Here is a 15,340-nt window from a genome sequence, read left to right on the forward strand (position 1 = left end):
GGCGCCTTTGGTTTCAGTTTTTGCACCGCCTCTTTTGTCCCTCTCCCCTTCCAGCTATTTCTTTCCCTTGGGTTTCAGAGTTAATAGGGACTGTCAGAATATGACGTTGTTTTAGTCAAATTGAAATCCAAAAACTAAAACTTCTTTTAAATACTCAACATTTGCTAACCTTCAAATATGAAATGAAGAAGAGGAAAAAGGAAAGGGATAAAAATGTGTTGAGGGCCTACCAAGTGCCCAGCCCTGTACTGATACAGGCATTTTTTTTTCTTTTATCTAATGCCTGTCACCCAGGGTAAATAAGAGCATAGAAGGAGTTAAAATCACACCTTCCTTTTTAAAATTTGCCCATACTCGGAATTGAAAATGCTTAAAATCAAATTCTGCAGGGTAAGCTTAAAATAAAAAAAAATCTTGCTACGTGCATAGATTGTCGTGTATAAGCACATGCAATATCTTATTAAAGTTTATGTTCACTTGATTACATATAGTTCAGGCTTTTCAACTGAGATTTTAATCCTTTAATCTCAAGGATTCTCTTGCAGAAACCTCGGAAAGGGTGTAATTGAAAAGATTCTCTTTCCCAGTTAATTCATTTATTCATTCATTCATATAAAATATTTTAATTGCATACAATATCAATCACAAGCTAGTCCCAATGATTAAAAAAAAAAAAAAAACCTAAGAATTTTACCCTCTACTGATGGAGACCTGTTTATATCCAACATTAAAAGACATGGCATCAAGCCAGGTGCCTAGGAGGCTACTTGGCTCAGCTACCCATCAAGCCCAGAGGCTTCTGAGGATGAGGCAGGAGGATCACAAGTGGCAGCCCAGCTGGGAAACCAAGACCCTGCCTCAAAATTTTAACAAGCATGGGGGATTTATAGCTCGGTGGTAGAGTGCTTAACTAGCATGTGTGTAAAGTCCTGGGTTCAAACACCTGAACTGCAAAAACAAACAAACAAACAAATTCCTCAAGCAGACAAAAATAGAAATCACTTAGGTAGAACTTGGAGGAAGAGGCAATGAATTGAAATTAATGAGTTTTCTGAATTTCAAATAATGCAAAAGATTTGAGATAAAGTGTGGGGAACGCATTCTTGGTAAAATAAATAGGAAAAATAAAGACCCAGAAACATTGTGTAAAATGTGAGAATGGGTAAAACTTGTTGCCCAGCAGGACAGAGGGGGGAAAACAGTGGGAAGAGTTGGTGGACTTTGAAGTTTGTCACTTGGACAACTGGGTGGACTGAGTACTGGAAGCAGGAGGAGGACAGGTTGGGAATGGAGAAACAATAAGGCTTTATCTGAACAACTTCAGTGTCCTCCTACTGGCATTTAGCCAGGCACCATCTTAGTTTTTGGCCCCACAGTAGGGGAGCCTCACAAATGATTCCCCCCTTCCCTAAGGGAGGGGGAGCTGAGTGTTGTGTCCTCCTCTGGATGCACCTGCTTGCCCTTCCATGGTCTGCCATGAATTACAGCAGCAGGAGGCTCAAACCAGAAGATAAGCATGTGTCAGCACCATGCTATGCTCTCAGAACCATGGGCCAAAATAATGTTCATTCTTTATAAATTACCCAGTCTCAGGTACTCTACTATAGTAACATAAAACAGACTAAGACAATCACATATGATCTCACTTGGGGAAATTTTTGTAATGTATATGTGTATGTATTTAAATGCATATGTACTTACATTAGTTTATCTATGAAACCAAAAAGGGAAATATTTTTGCTATTGATCATATGTGTTTCTCCTTTCAATGTCATCAACAATGTCATCTTCAGCCCACCAGAGCTGGATGTGAGGTTCCCATTTTATCTTCTCAAAAACTTAAGTGGGGGCTGGGGTAGTGGCTCTGTGGTAGAGGACTTGCCTCACATGTGTGAGGCACTGGATTCAATCCTCAGCACCACATAAAAATAAACAAAGATATTGTGTACATATGCAGCAATAAAACATTAAAAAAACTTAAGGAAAATCCAAGCCCAGACTTAAACTATGGTTTACTTACAGATGGGAAAAAAATTAAAATAACTGCAAACTTCACTTTGCTGTTTTCCTCAGGGACTGGCATCTTTCTTCATCTTCAATGTAGGAGTTTGACACCTTAAAAATTGATTCACAAGAAGTTTAAGACTGCACCTTCTCTCTTTACTGTTGCCCAAACCTACATTTCACCTGCAATAACAGGCTGGGTTTACGCTCCTGTTCCCCTAAAACTCAAGCAAAAGGCAACACAAAGTGTGTCTGAAAGCTTCTATGGAAAGCCTTGTTTTGTCCTCAAGCCAGGCTGCAGCAGAACATGATACCTTAATTCAGGGCCATTGATGAAGCCCTGAGCCTGTCCCCAGATAGGTTCAACACCCAGCCTGAGACCCTGATGACCCCCTAATCCCCAGTGTCATCTAGAAGCACATCCTCCTTCTTGTTGGAGGCCACCCATGGCCTGTTTGCAGAGTAAAGTGAGGCCATCAGCTTACCCCTGGGGGCTGTCCACACTGATGGAGGGAGGGGGGCAGGAGCCTAGAGGAAGGAAGGAAATGAAGACCTACAAGAAAGAACTCTCACTGCTGCCCTCAGGTAGCTGGAAGCAGAGTGGAGATAAGGTCCAGATAGTGTGCAAGATCCCATGCAGAGGCTCTGCAGGGACACAGCAGTGACAGATGGAACCAAGGAGCCCCAGAGAGCACATGGGTGGAAGGGACCTGGTGACCCCAGTGAGTGGACTTTTGACACTGTGGGAAAATAGAACACTGCCCTGGGTCAGTACTGGGGGAACCACAGGCCTCAACCCAAGACAGCAAAGATTGGACCTGCTATAACCCTTGGACTTGGAACTCAGTCCTTTCATTGGTATCACCAACCCCACCTGGAAATAAATTCACCAGTCCTGAGGCCACTGGTACCTGCCTGGAGGAACAGCAGCTGCAGCTGAGATTCTTTCTCCAATTCAAACAACTTGGACCCAGAGAACCAGACACAGAGGTGCCCTCCAGAGGGCCAGAGGGCAGGTCTTTGAAGACCACTGATCTGTCCCAGGGTGGCCCTGACTAGCTGTTGGCAATCCACTGCCACCTATGAAGCCCAGGTTTAGCTCCAACCCTCAGTGGCTCAGGGTCAGGAGGCCCAGGTCTGGAAGAAAGTCTTAGCAGGTGGTACAGGAAATGCTGGGGTGAAAGCCTGGATGTAGTACATGTCCAGCCAAAGGATTACTTTGGTAAACGGACTGGAGTGAAAAGGCCAGGAGAGCCACCGCATGTCTCCCTTCCCCTCCCTGTTTGCTCTATGACTTCTTCCCCCACAGTGCTCCACCCTGGTTCCAGGTTTCTATAGCAGTGACCTTGGTGTCCAGCTTACTGATGAGTCTCTTGTACCTCCTAGTAGAGAAGTTAAACAAATGCTCATAGAATGAATGTCCACCAATTACAATTACATGGGTTCAAAACTGGAGAGAATAAATCTCCTGTGATCCCTCCAAGTCTCTCTGGCTTCCTCTTGGGGTTGTGAACAGATACCATTTCCACTAACATAGCCTTTGCCCCTCACATTCTCATGCCATTCATTTCTTTCTGCAACGTCATGTCACTGGGTTGCTAGGCTGGCAGCCAGTTTTGCCAAGCAAGGTGCTGCCATTTTCATATGAAAATAGAAAACATCAATTAGAGGAGAAAGAGGCCATTGAGGTGCCAGCACACTTGGTCTACATACATGCCATGTCTGGGGACCATCATAATAGTTCTGAGATAAGTAGTCTCAAAACTATTTTCAGAAGATGGCGGTGAGGGGAGTGCATTGCCCCGGTGTGCTGCTTCACTGTGTGGGAGTATGACAAATCAGGATGGCTAAAGGCTATCTTGTTAGGAATTTCCAGCAATAGTGGGGTGCTCCGGAACATGGAGGAAGGATTTCCATTGCATGAGGATCGGCTACGGGGACTCAAACGCCAGAGGTTGGTCGCACAGAGGGTAACACTGCTTATTCAGCAAATTGCCCCGCAGCTAGAGTCTGCAGCGCGCGCTGGGAAACGAGGAGATAGCGATGCAGGGATACAGCGCTGCAGTTTCTGCCAGCCGTGCAAGCACCGTACTCAGGGCTGAATTCTGGGTTTGAGACGGGGGAAGGAAGCGGTCCATCACGGTTCTCCACACCGGTCAGACCACAGAGGAGTCCAGCAGCCACCATGTTGGAAAGCTGACGTCACCATCCCTGTTTTCGACTGACCGCAGCTCATTCAGCCATAGAACAGGTAATTTCAGGCTGCCATTCGCCTGCGGCTTGCAGTCAAATTGCTAGGGTTCAGTGCCTGGGGGCTTCTTAGAACCTGATCTTATCGGAGCGAACACTGAGTGCGGGGTGGCCGAGTTCCAGCTCCCGGAACCGCCCTGGCCCAGGGCTGGGGAGCCGGCGGAGGCTGCTTCTTGGACCCTGCTCCTATCAGAGCATACACCAAGCACTAAGCGGCCAAATTCCGGCTCCCGGAACTGAGCCCGCGGGGACTGCTTCTTGGAGCCTACTCTTATCGGAGCTTACACCGAGCACGGAGCGGCCGAGTTCCAGCTCCCGGAACTGCCCTGTCCCAGGGCCAGGAGCCCACGGAAACTGCTTCTTGGTCCGGGTCCTGCTGAGGGCCGGTCAGGACTCAACCATTGCTTTGGTTGCCCGGCAAGGGGAACGGAATGCTGCCATTCACATACGATACCAACATGGCAGAGATCTGATGTCATCAGAAAGTGGCGGAGGAGAGAACTTCATCAATACCAGCGGCGACAGAAACAGTTGGTCTCCTGGTAGGGGGGGTGAGGCACAGACACCCGAGTCTCCTCAATTTGTCGTCGAGCCAGAGGGGAGGAGCCAGGCCGCCGCCAGCGCCCAGAGCAGGACCAGCAGCTCGCCAGCATGGTGACCGCGTGACTCCAATTGGAGAGGGGGCAGAGTGGAGCCGCCACCCGCACCCGCAAGGTGGGCAGACGCGTGACCCAGTGGTACATGGGCATGGTAGGAGGGGCAGGGCAGAGCCGCCGCCCGCACTTGCAAGGTAAACAGACCTGTCACAGACTGGCGGGTCAGGCCCAGCGGCCTGCCAGTGTGGTACACACGTCACCCCAAATGGAGTAGGGGCAGAGCAGATCCTTCACCCATGCCCGGATCAAGCCCTGCCGGTGTGGTGGCCACGTGACCCCAATTGGAGTAGGGGCAGAGCGGAACCGCCACCCGTGCCCGCAGGGTGAGCAGACCTGTGACCAACCTGCAGATCAGGCCCAGGGGTCCGCAGGCGTGGTAGGAGGGGCAGGGCAGATCCACCACCCGCGCCTCCAAGGTAGGCAGACCTGCGACAGACCGGCCGATCAGGCCCAGGAGCCTGCCGGCATGGTACATGCACCACCCTAATTGGAGTAGGGGCAGAGCAGAGTCGCTGCCCGTGCCAGGAACAGGCCCAGTGACCTGCAGGCGGGGTAGTCACGACACCCCAATTGGAGTAGGGGCAGAGCAGAGCTGCCACCCGTGCCCGAAAGGTGGGCAGATCTGTGACCGACCAGCAGGACAGGCCCAGTGGCCTGCTGGTACGACAGACATGTCACCCCATTTGGAGTAGGGGCAGAGTAGAGCTGCCGCCCGTGCCTGCAGGGTAGGCAAACCTGCAACCGACCGGCTGATCAGGCCAAGTGGCCTGCCGGCGTGGTACACTCGTCACCCCAATTGGAGTAGGGATAGAACAGAGCTGCCGCCAGCGCCCAGAACAGGCCCAGTGACCTGCCGGTGTGGTAGCCACGACACCCCAATTGGAATAAGGAGAGAGCAGAGCCGCCGCCCGCGCCTGCAGGAAAGATATGCAAGCAGTATGAAAAGACAAGGAAAGAAAGGACCACAAGCAATGGAGGTCAACGCAGCTTTAGAAGAGGTAACAGCTGCAGCAGATGGAATGTCAGAAAAAGAATTCAGGATATACATGCTTCCGGTGATCTGGAGTATCAAGGAAGACATTAGACAGCAAAATCAGACAATGAAAGATCACTTCAACAATGAATTACGCAAACAAATCCAGGAAGCAAAGGATCAATTATGCAGGAAGATAGAGGTTATAAAAAACAAACAAACAGAAATCCTAGAAATGCAGAAAGCGATAAACCAACTTAAAAACTCAATTGAGAATACTACCAGCAGAGTAGAACACTTAGAAGATAGAACATCAGACAATGAAGACAAAGTATTTCAACTGGAAAAGAACATAGACAGCTCAGCAAGACTGTTAAGAAACCATGAGCAGAACATCCAAGAAATATGGGATAACATTAAGAGATCAAATTTAAGAGTCATTGGGATACAGGAAGGTACAGAGCTCCAAACCAAAGGAATGAGCATTCTATTCAAAGAAATAATATGAGAAAACTTCCCAGACTTGAAGAATGAGACAGAATCCCAAATCCTAGAAGCCTACAGGATGCCAAATGTGCAAAATCATAAGAGATCCACACCTAGACACATTATAATGAAGATGCCCAACATACAGAATAAGGAGAGAATTTTAAAAGCTACAAGAGAAAGGAAGCAGATTACATTTAGGGGTAAGCCAATCAGGATAACAGCTGATCTTACAACACAGACTCTGAAAGCTAGAAGATCCTGGAATAACATATTTCAAACACTGAAAGAAAATGCGTTCCAACCAAGAATTGTGTATACAGCGAAATTAAGCTTCAGGATGGAAGATGAAATTAAAACCTTCCACGATAAACAAAAGTTTAAAGAATTTGCAGCTAGAAAACCATCTCTTCAAAACATCCTCGGCAAAACATTACAGGAAGAGGAAATGGAAAATAACAATGAAAACCAACAGTGGGAGGTAGGACAGTAAGGGGGGGGAAATCAAAGAGGAAAACAAACCATGTTTAGGAACAGAAATAAACAAATAAGGCTGGAAGAACAACCCATATCTCAATAATAACCCTAAATTTTAATGGCTTAAACTCATCAATTAAGAGACACAGGCTAGTAGAATGGATCACAAAACAAGACCCAACAATATGCTGCCTACAGGAGACACATTTGATAGGAAAAGACATACATAGGCTGAAGGTGAAAGGTTGGGAAAAATCATATCACTCATATGGACTTCGGAAAAAAGCAGGAGTGTCCATACTCATATCAAATAAAATAGATTTCAAGCCAAAGTTAATCAAAAGGGATAAAGAGGGTCACTACATACTGCTTAAGGGAACCATACACCAACAAGACATAACAATCATAAATATTTATGCCCCAAACAATGGTGCAGCTATGTTCGTCAAACAAACTCTTCTCAAGTTCAAGAGTCTAATAGACCACCATACCATAATCATGGGAGACTTCAACACACCTCTCTCGCCACTGGACAGATCTTCCAAACAAAAGTTGAATAAGGAAACTATAGAACTCAATAACACTATTAATAACCTAGACATAATTGACATATGTAGAGTATACCACCCAACATCAAGCAGTTATACTTTTTTTTCTCAGCAGCACATGGATCCTTCTCAAAAATAGATCATATATTATGTCACAGGGCAATTCTTAGACAATATAAAGGAGTAGAGATAATACCATGCACCTAATCTGATCATAATGGAATGAAACTGAAAATCAACGATAAAAGAAGGAAGGAAAAAGCATACATCACTTGGAGAATGAACAATAGGTTACTGAATGATCAATGGGTTATGGAAGACATCAAGGAGGAAATTAAAAAATTCTTAGAGGTAAATGAAAACACAGACACAACATATCGGAATCTATGGGACACATTGAAAGCAGTTCTAAGAGGAAAATTCATTGCTTGGAGTTCATTCCTTAAAAAAAGAAAAAACCAACAAATAAATGATCTCATACTTCATCTTAAAATCCTAGAAAAAGAAGAGCAAAACAACAGCAAAAGAAGTAGAAGGCAAGAAATAATTGAAATCAGAGCTGAAATTAATGAAATCGAAACAAAAGAAACAATTGAAAAAATTGATAAAACTAAAAGTTGGTTCTTTGAAAAAATAAACAAAATTGACAGACCCTTAGCGATGCTAGCGAAGAGAAGAAGAGAGAGAACTCAAATTACTAGCATACGGGATGAAAAAGGCAATATCACAACAGACACTTCAGAAATACAGAAGATAATCAAAAACTATTTTAAATCCTTATACTCCAATAAATTAGAAGATAGTGAAGGCATAGATAAATTTCTTAAGTCATATGATCTGCCCAGATTGAGTCAGGAGGATATAGACAACCTAAACAGACCAATATCAATTGAGGAAATAGAAGAAACCATCAAAAGACTACCAACTAAGAAAAGCCCAGGACCGGATGGGTATACAGCAGAATTTTACAAAACCTTTAAAGAAGAACTAGTACCAATACTTTTCAAGCTACTTCAGGAAATAGAAAAAGAGGGAGAACTTCCAAATTCATTCTATGAGGCCAACATCACCCTGATACCTAAACCAGACAAAGGCACTTCAAAGAAAGAAAACTACAGACCAATATCTCTAATGAATCTAGATTCAAAAATCCTCAATAAAATTCTAGCGAATCGGATACAAAAGCATATCAAAAAAATTGTACACCATGATCAAGTAGGATTCATCCCTGGGATGCAAGGCTGGTTCAATATACGGAAATCAATAAATGTTATTCACCACATCAACAGACTTAAAAATAAGAACCATATAATCATCTCGATAGATGCGGAAAAAGCATTTGACAAAGTACAGCATCCCTTTATGTTCAAAACTCTAGAAAAACTAGGGATATCAGGAACATACCTCAATATTGTAAAAGCAATCTATGCTAAGCCTCAGGCTAGCATCATTCTGAATGGAGAAAAACTGAAGGCATTCCCTCTAAAATCTGGAACAAGAGAGGGATGCCCTCTCTCTCCACTTCTGCTCAACATAGTTCTCGAAACACTGGCCAGAGCAATTAGACAGATGGAAGAAATTAAAGGCATCAAAATAGGAAAAATAGAACTTAAATTATCACTATTTGCAGATGATATGATTCTATACATAGCAGACCCAAAAGGCTCTACAAAGAAACTATTAGAGCTAATAAATGAATTCAGCAAAGTAGCAGGATATAAAATCAACATGCATAAATCAAAGGCATTCCTGTATATCAGCGACAAATCCTCTGAAATGGAAATGAGGACAACCACTCCATTCACAATATCTTCAAAAAAAAAATAAACAAAATACTTGGGAATCAACCTAACAAAAGAGGTAAAAGACTTATACAATGAAAACTACAGAACCCTAAAGAGAGAAATAGAAGAAGATCTTAGAAGATGGAAAAATATACCCTGTTCATGGACAGGCAGAACTAACATCATCAAAATGGCGATATTACCAAAAGTTCTCTATAGGTTTAATGCAATGCCAATCAAAATCCCAACGGCATTTCTTGTAGAAATAGAGAAAGCAATCATGAAATTCATATGGAAAAATAAAAGACCCAGAATAGCAAAAACAATGCTAAGCAGGAAGTGTGAATCAGGCGGTATAGCGATACCAGACTTCAAACTATACTACAGAGCAATAGTAACAAAAACAGCATGGTACTGGTACCAAAACAGGTGGGTGGTCCAATGGTGCAGAATAGAGGACACAGAAACCAATCCACAAAACTACAACTATCTTATATTTGGTAAAGGGGCTAAAAGCATGCAATGGAGGAAGGATAGCATCTTCAACAAATGGTGCTGGGAAAACTGGAAATCCATCAACAAAATGAAACTGAATCCCTTTCTCTCGCCATGCACAAAAGTGAATTCAAAATGGATCAAGGAGCTTGATATCAAATTAGAGACATGCCGTCTGATAGAAGAAAAAGCTGGCTACGATCTACATACTGTGGGGTCGGGCTCCAAATTCCTCAATAGGACACCCATAGCACAAAAGTTAATAACTAGAATCAACAAATGGGACTTACTCAAACTAAAAAGTTTTTTCTCAGCAAAAGAAACCATAAGAGAGGTAAATAGGGAGCCTACATCCTGGGAACAAATCTTTACTCCTCACACTTCAGATAGAGCCCTAATATCCAGAGTATACAAAGAACTCCAAAAATTAGACAACAAACAACCCAATAAACAAATGGGCCAAGGACCTGAAGAGACACTTCTCATAGGAGGACATACAGTCAATCAACAAGTACATGAAAAAATGCTCAACATCTCTAGCTGTCAGAGAAATGCAAATCAAAACCACCCTAAGATACCATCTCATTCCAGTAAGATTGGCAGGCATTAAGAAGTCAAACAACAACAAGTGCTTGCGAGGATGTGGGGGAAAGGGTACACTTGTACATTGCTGGTGGGACTGCAGATTGGTGCAGCCAATTTGGAAAGCAGTATGGAGATTTCTTGGAAAGCTGGGAATGGAGCCACCATTGGACCCAGCTATTCCCCTTCTTTGTCTATTCCCTAAAGACCTAAAAAGAGCATGCTACAGGGACACTGCTACATCGATGTTCATAGCAGCACAATTCACAATAACAAGACTGTGGAACCAACCTAGATGCCCTTCAATAGACGAATGGGTAAAAAAAAATGTGGCATTTATACACAATGGAGTATTACTCTGCATTAAAAAATGACAAAATGATAGAATTTACAGGGAAATGGATGGAATTAGAGCAGATTATGCTAAGTGAAGCTAGCCAATCCCTAAAAAACAAATGCCAAATGTCTGCTTTGATATAAGGAGAGTAACTAAGATCAGAGTAGGGACGAAGAGCAGGAGAAGAAGATTAACATTTAACAGGGATGAGAGGTGGGAGGGAAAGGGAGAGAGAAGGGAAATTGCATGGAAATGGAAGGAGACCCTCAGGGTTATACAGTGGAGGGGGTAGAGAGAGAGGAGGGGAGGGGAGGGGAGAGGTGGGGAGTGGGGAGGGTGGAGGATGGGAAAGGCAGCGGAGCACAACAGACACTAGTATGACAATATGTAAATCAATGGATGTGTAACTGATGTGATTCTGCAATCTGTGTATGGGGTGAAGGTGGGAGTTCATAACCCACTTGAATCAAAGTGTGGAATATGATATGTCAATAAATTTGTAATGTTTTGAACAACCAACAATAAAAAATTAAAAAAAAAAAAACAAAAAAAAAAAACAAAAAACAAAACTATTTTCAAAAAATGATAAAACTGAACCATAGAGAAGTTCACCAATCTGAACATGATCAAACTCAGGATTCCCACTAATTCTTTCCACCTCCAAAGCCTTTCCAGTTCTGTCTACTACCTGAGTTCCTCCTGGCCTGGTGAATCTACAGTGAAGGAGCTGGGGCTCAGTGCCCAAAGCCAAGATCATATACCCTGCAATAGACAGAAGTTTTCATTGCAATCACAGGTGACTGTGTCCCCCATACAAGGTGCCCACTGTCAGTCTGGATCTCCAGGTAGTTCATGAAAATAGGTGCATCTGACCCAGGGCATCTCAGCACAGCTGCTGGCAAAAGAGCCAGTGACCAGACCTTCAAGGCAGAAGTGAGTTGTGGGAAAACACTGCCACCTGGAAACACTCTGCAAATCCTAGAGCCTGGGGAGGAACAGCGGTGCAGCAACATGGACCTTGGATTAAGGAGGACAGCTGCAGGCCACCGTGCATTTGTGAATAGCCACCTGTATGAGCAGTTGTCCCTGCCCTAGGTGGTATCCCTCATAGCACCCAAGGCCAGGTCCTTCCACATCTCAGCATTGGAAACACTCATTACAGAAGCAAAAAGAGAAAAATATCAAAGACTTAATCACTGAATTAAAATATTGCCAGTTTTAAAAATAAGGTGGAAAAAGTCAGATAAGTTTCTGCCTTTTGCAGCCAGATGGAACACAAGCTGGACAGAGAGAAGGCAGGGCCACATGACAGACCAGCATGGAGCACCAGTGCCTGTGGTTGGCAGGAAGGGTGATCCTGTCTTTGTCCCAAGACCAACCTTTTTGGCTCTTAGGCTGGGTGACCTGTGCAGCTAACTAGGGCTCAATAGAAACAGGAAGAGGAGGAGAGAGGAAGTAGCTAGGCTAGAAGCAGACAGGACTAGACAGGAAGTAATCAGGAAGAAAAAGGGAGGAATATATATGTCCCTGCTCCTGGCTCACAGGACCCCATGTCCACTACTTCCAGGACTTACATGGAGACAGCTGGCCACAGGAAAGTTGGTTCAGAGTCCTGGCCCCAGCATCACACATCAGAGATAAGAGGGCATGTTTAGAGCTAAGAGCCAAAACTTAATAACATGCACATGGTAGCCAACAGAAGAGGAAACTGGGCATGGAAGGCTTAAGTCATACAACTAATGAAATGTGGTTTCAGGACAGGGATCCTGCAGACTCTAGAGGAGACATGAGGGTGATAAGAGGCATCTGGGGTACAACCTGCAGGGCCAGACTTCTGAGACCAGAAGCAGGAACCCAGAGTCTCAGGGACCATCAGTGTCTGCACATGGCATCTGGCATTCTGGAAGACCCTTGGGTGTGCATCAATGGAGCTGCAGAGAGAGTAGAGGAGACCAGAGGCTGTAGAAGCTCCAAAGGGGCTGTACAAGGGAGAGGAGGGGCTTTGTTTGCTCATATTCAAGTTCAGCAGGTATGGATTGGAAGAGAACTTGAATCAGTGGAGGTGGAGGTGAGGCCTGCACACTGGGGTGGTGGTGTCCCTCAATTCCTGGCTGTAGGCTCACCATCAAGTACCTTTGAGTTTCCTAGAAGGAGCAGATGTTCCTCTTTCCATCCAGAGACATAGGTCCATGTCTCCTCTATAAAGAAAGACCTGGAGCTCAACATAAGCTGCAAGCTGACCACAGGGATCCACCTGAAAACAGAGATACAGCAAGGCAGAAACCAAGGAGCAAAAGCTTAGATGGAGTGCTTGGCCTGGTCAGTATTTCAACAAACATGTGCAAGACAGAACGCAGGTGGATGCATGTGGGGGGCAGGCTGCAGAGTCCATTTTCATCTGGAACATGGTGTGTGCTGCAGAGTCCAGAGGCTGCTCTGCTGCTGGCCTCCAGAGGGGCTCCTGACTCACTATGGGAAAATACCATGATGTGAGGAGTGGGACTTGGTGCTGACAGCAAGGAAACTGTCTACATCCTGTAGATGCAACACCCTCTCTGGGCAGAGCACCTACCAATGCCTACATATTAAGCAAAATGCAAGATAGTTGATCTTTATCCCCAGTAGCCTGTCCAAAAAAATACATAAATTATTCCCCAAGGACACTTGTAATAACCCTCTAGTAAAATATGAGGTGTCCAAGTGTGGATGCTACTGCTGCATCCTGAGAGAGATGGAGGTAAAGGAGCCATGGTGTGACCATGAGGACCAGAATTACATGCTAAGAACACAAGGCAGGAAGTCAGAGGAGCTAGCCACAGCATGAGACAAAAAAAAAAAAAAAGATTCTGTTACTTATAGATAAATACTATCCAAAATTAAAAATAAAAAACAAAAGGCAGGTAAATCAGTTAATCCTCATCTACCTTTTTAAATTATAGCTACGGTTTTAAATCAAGTGCTTGAGGTAGGAGAGTATCACATGTTGTTCTAGAAGTAATCACAGAAAACTGGAGGCTTTGGTGAGGGAGGTAGAGGCCATGGTGCAATAGAAACCTCTCATCTGTCTTTGAACATCTTCCTGCACCACTGTCTCCAGGTTTGGCTGAAGGTGAGTAGGTGGGGGATGCACAAACCAAGGCACAGACAATCTTGTAAAAAATACTAGATGTTGAGTATAGAACAAGGAGAGTGAGGTGCCACATCGGTGGGGGAGATGGCCACATGTCAGGATTTATAAACACAGAACCCCGTGCCCTGCAGAGCACTACCCACAGCTCCTCAGCCAGGGAGATTTCCATCCTCTCCTTTTCCCAGGTGTGGCCATAGTATTACTTCTGGCCCATAAACTATGAGCCCAAGTGTCACACATCAACTGAAAGCCAGAATCAATAGCTGTCACATTGCACTGGGGAAAAATGGCAGACACTGAGGCCCTAGAGTATGGTGGAGCCAACAGCTGGAAGCCTCCTGGGTTCCTGATCCCCACATGGAGGACCCCTGCCTGACAGACATGCACAACCATGTGGTATCTGAGCAAGAAATCCTCTTAGGTGATGCTGAGCCACAGGTGGAGCAGTCATAGCCACCAGTGAGAATCCACCACATGCCATCACAGAGTCTGGTTGCATGTTGACACTCATCCTCAGGCCCCTAATAAAAAGAGTAAAGCCCTTGCACACTTCCTTCTCAATGTAAACTGCTTTGTTAGCAAGGATGAAATAAAGACAGGAAAACAATAGTGAAGAACTGCTGAGCCAACGTGAAGAATTTCTGGGGTGCCCCAGATGTAGAATGTGCATTATTAAACAGATTATATGGACCTCTTTGTGACAGTAATTTTGAGCTCCTATAGGCACTTTCAGGTTTAACAGCATGAAATTTTGATGACCTTGTTCTAATTTCCATTTATATTTATTCTAAATTGGAAACGTGGGAGATTGTTTAAATAAGAGAGGGAAATTCACTAAGTAATACTGCCAGCTCTGCTGCCATCTGATGGGGAGGCAGCTGAGCTCAGGGAAGGCAAGTAGACACCTGAGCTGCAGCCAGACTGCCAGTTTATGCCTCAAGATGAGTCACATCATCCCCCTGAGAATCAATTTCCCTGTATGTCAAGTGAGTTGTCAATTCCTACCACCTGCCAAAGCCACTCCACAAGTCAACCTAGCCATGTGGTGCATTACTGTGCAACTGCATGTACAGGAATGTCACTCAGGCAGCCTCTTGGCTTTGGACCTCTCAATAATTCAGATGAGACTTCCTTCATCAGTTCACTACTAAAACAAAAAATGATTCCTTCAATGCGCAAAACACTCAAACCATGTAAGTCTACATAAAGCTGGAATTGAAAGGCAGCTATATTGTTGGTGAGTTTACAGGTTGGCTAAGCTTCAGGTCTGGCTGGATTCAGCATTTAAACAAGGTGCATGTTCACAAGTGTCCTTTGGTGGATGCATACAAAAGAAACTGTGAACATCCATAGAGTGTGTTTTCTGGCATTAAAGTGGAGTGATTGATGGACACCTATGATGACAAAGATAAATCTCAACCAAGGAACTCATTGTATCCTTTACCATCCATGTTTCTTCCTGCATCAGCCAACCACTTTTGATGAACATGGTCACATATGAAGAGAACAGAGGCAGGGAAACCCAGAGCCCTTTGCTTCCGCTCCTTCTCAGCTCATTGGCCAGCTGTGGAGAAGGTGCTGGTAGGATGTGAACCTTTTTAAGAAGTCAAATAAAATT

This window comes from Marmota monax, unplaced genomic scaffold (assembly GCF_021218885.2).
Source record: "Marmota monax isolate L192 unplaced genomic scaffold, Marmota_monax_Labrador192_F-V1.1 WCK01_AAM20220418_F8-fsc00748, whole genome shotgun sequence".
NCBI classification, from domain to species: Eukaryota; Metazoa; Chordata; class Mammalia; order Rodentia; family Sciuridae; genus Marmota; species Marmota monax.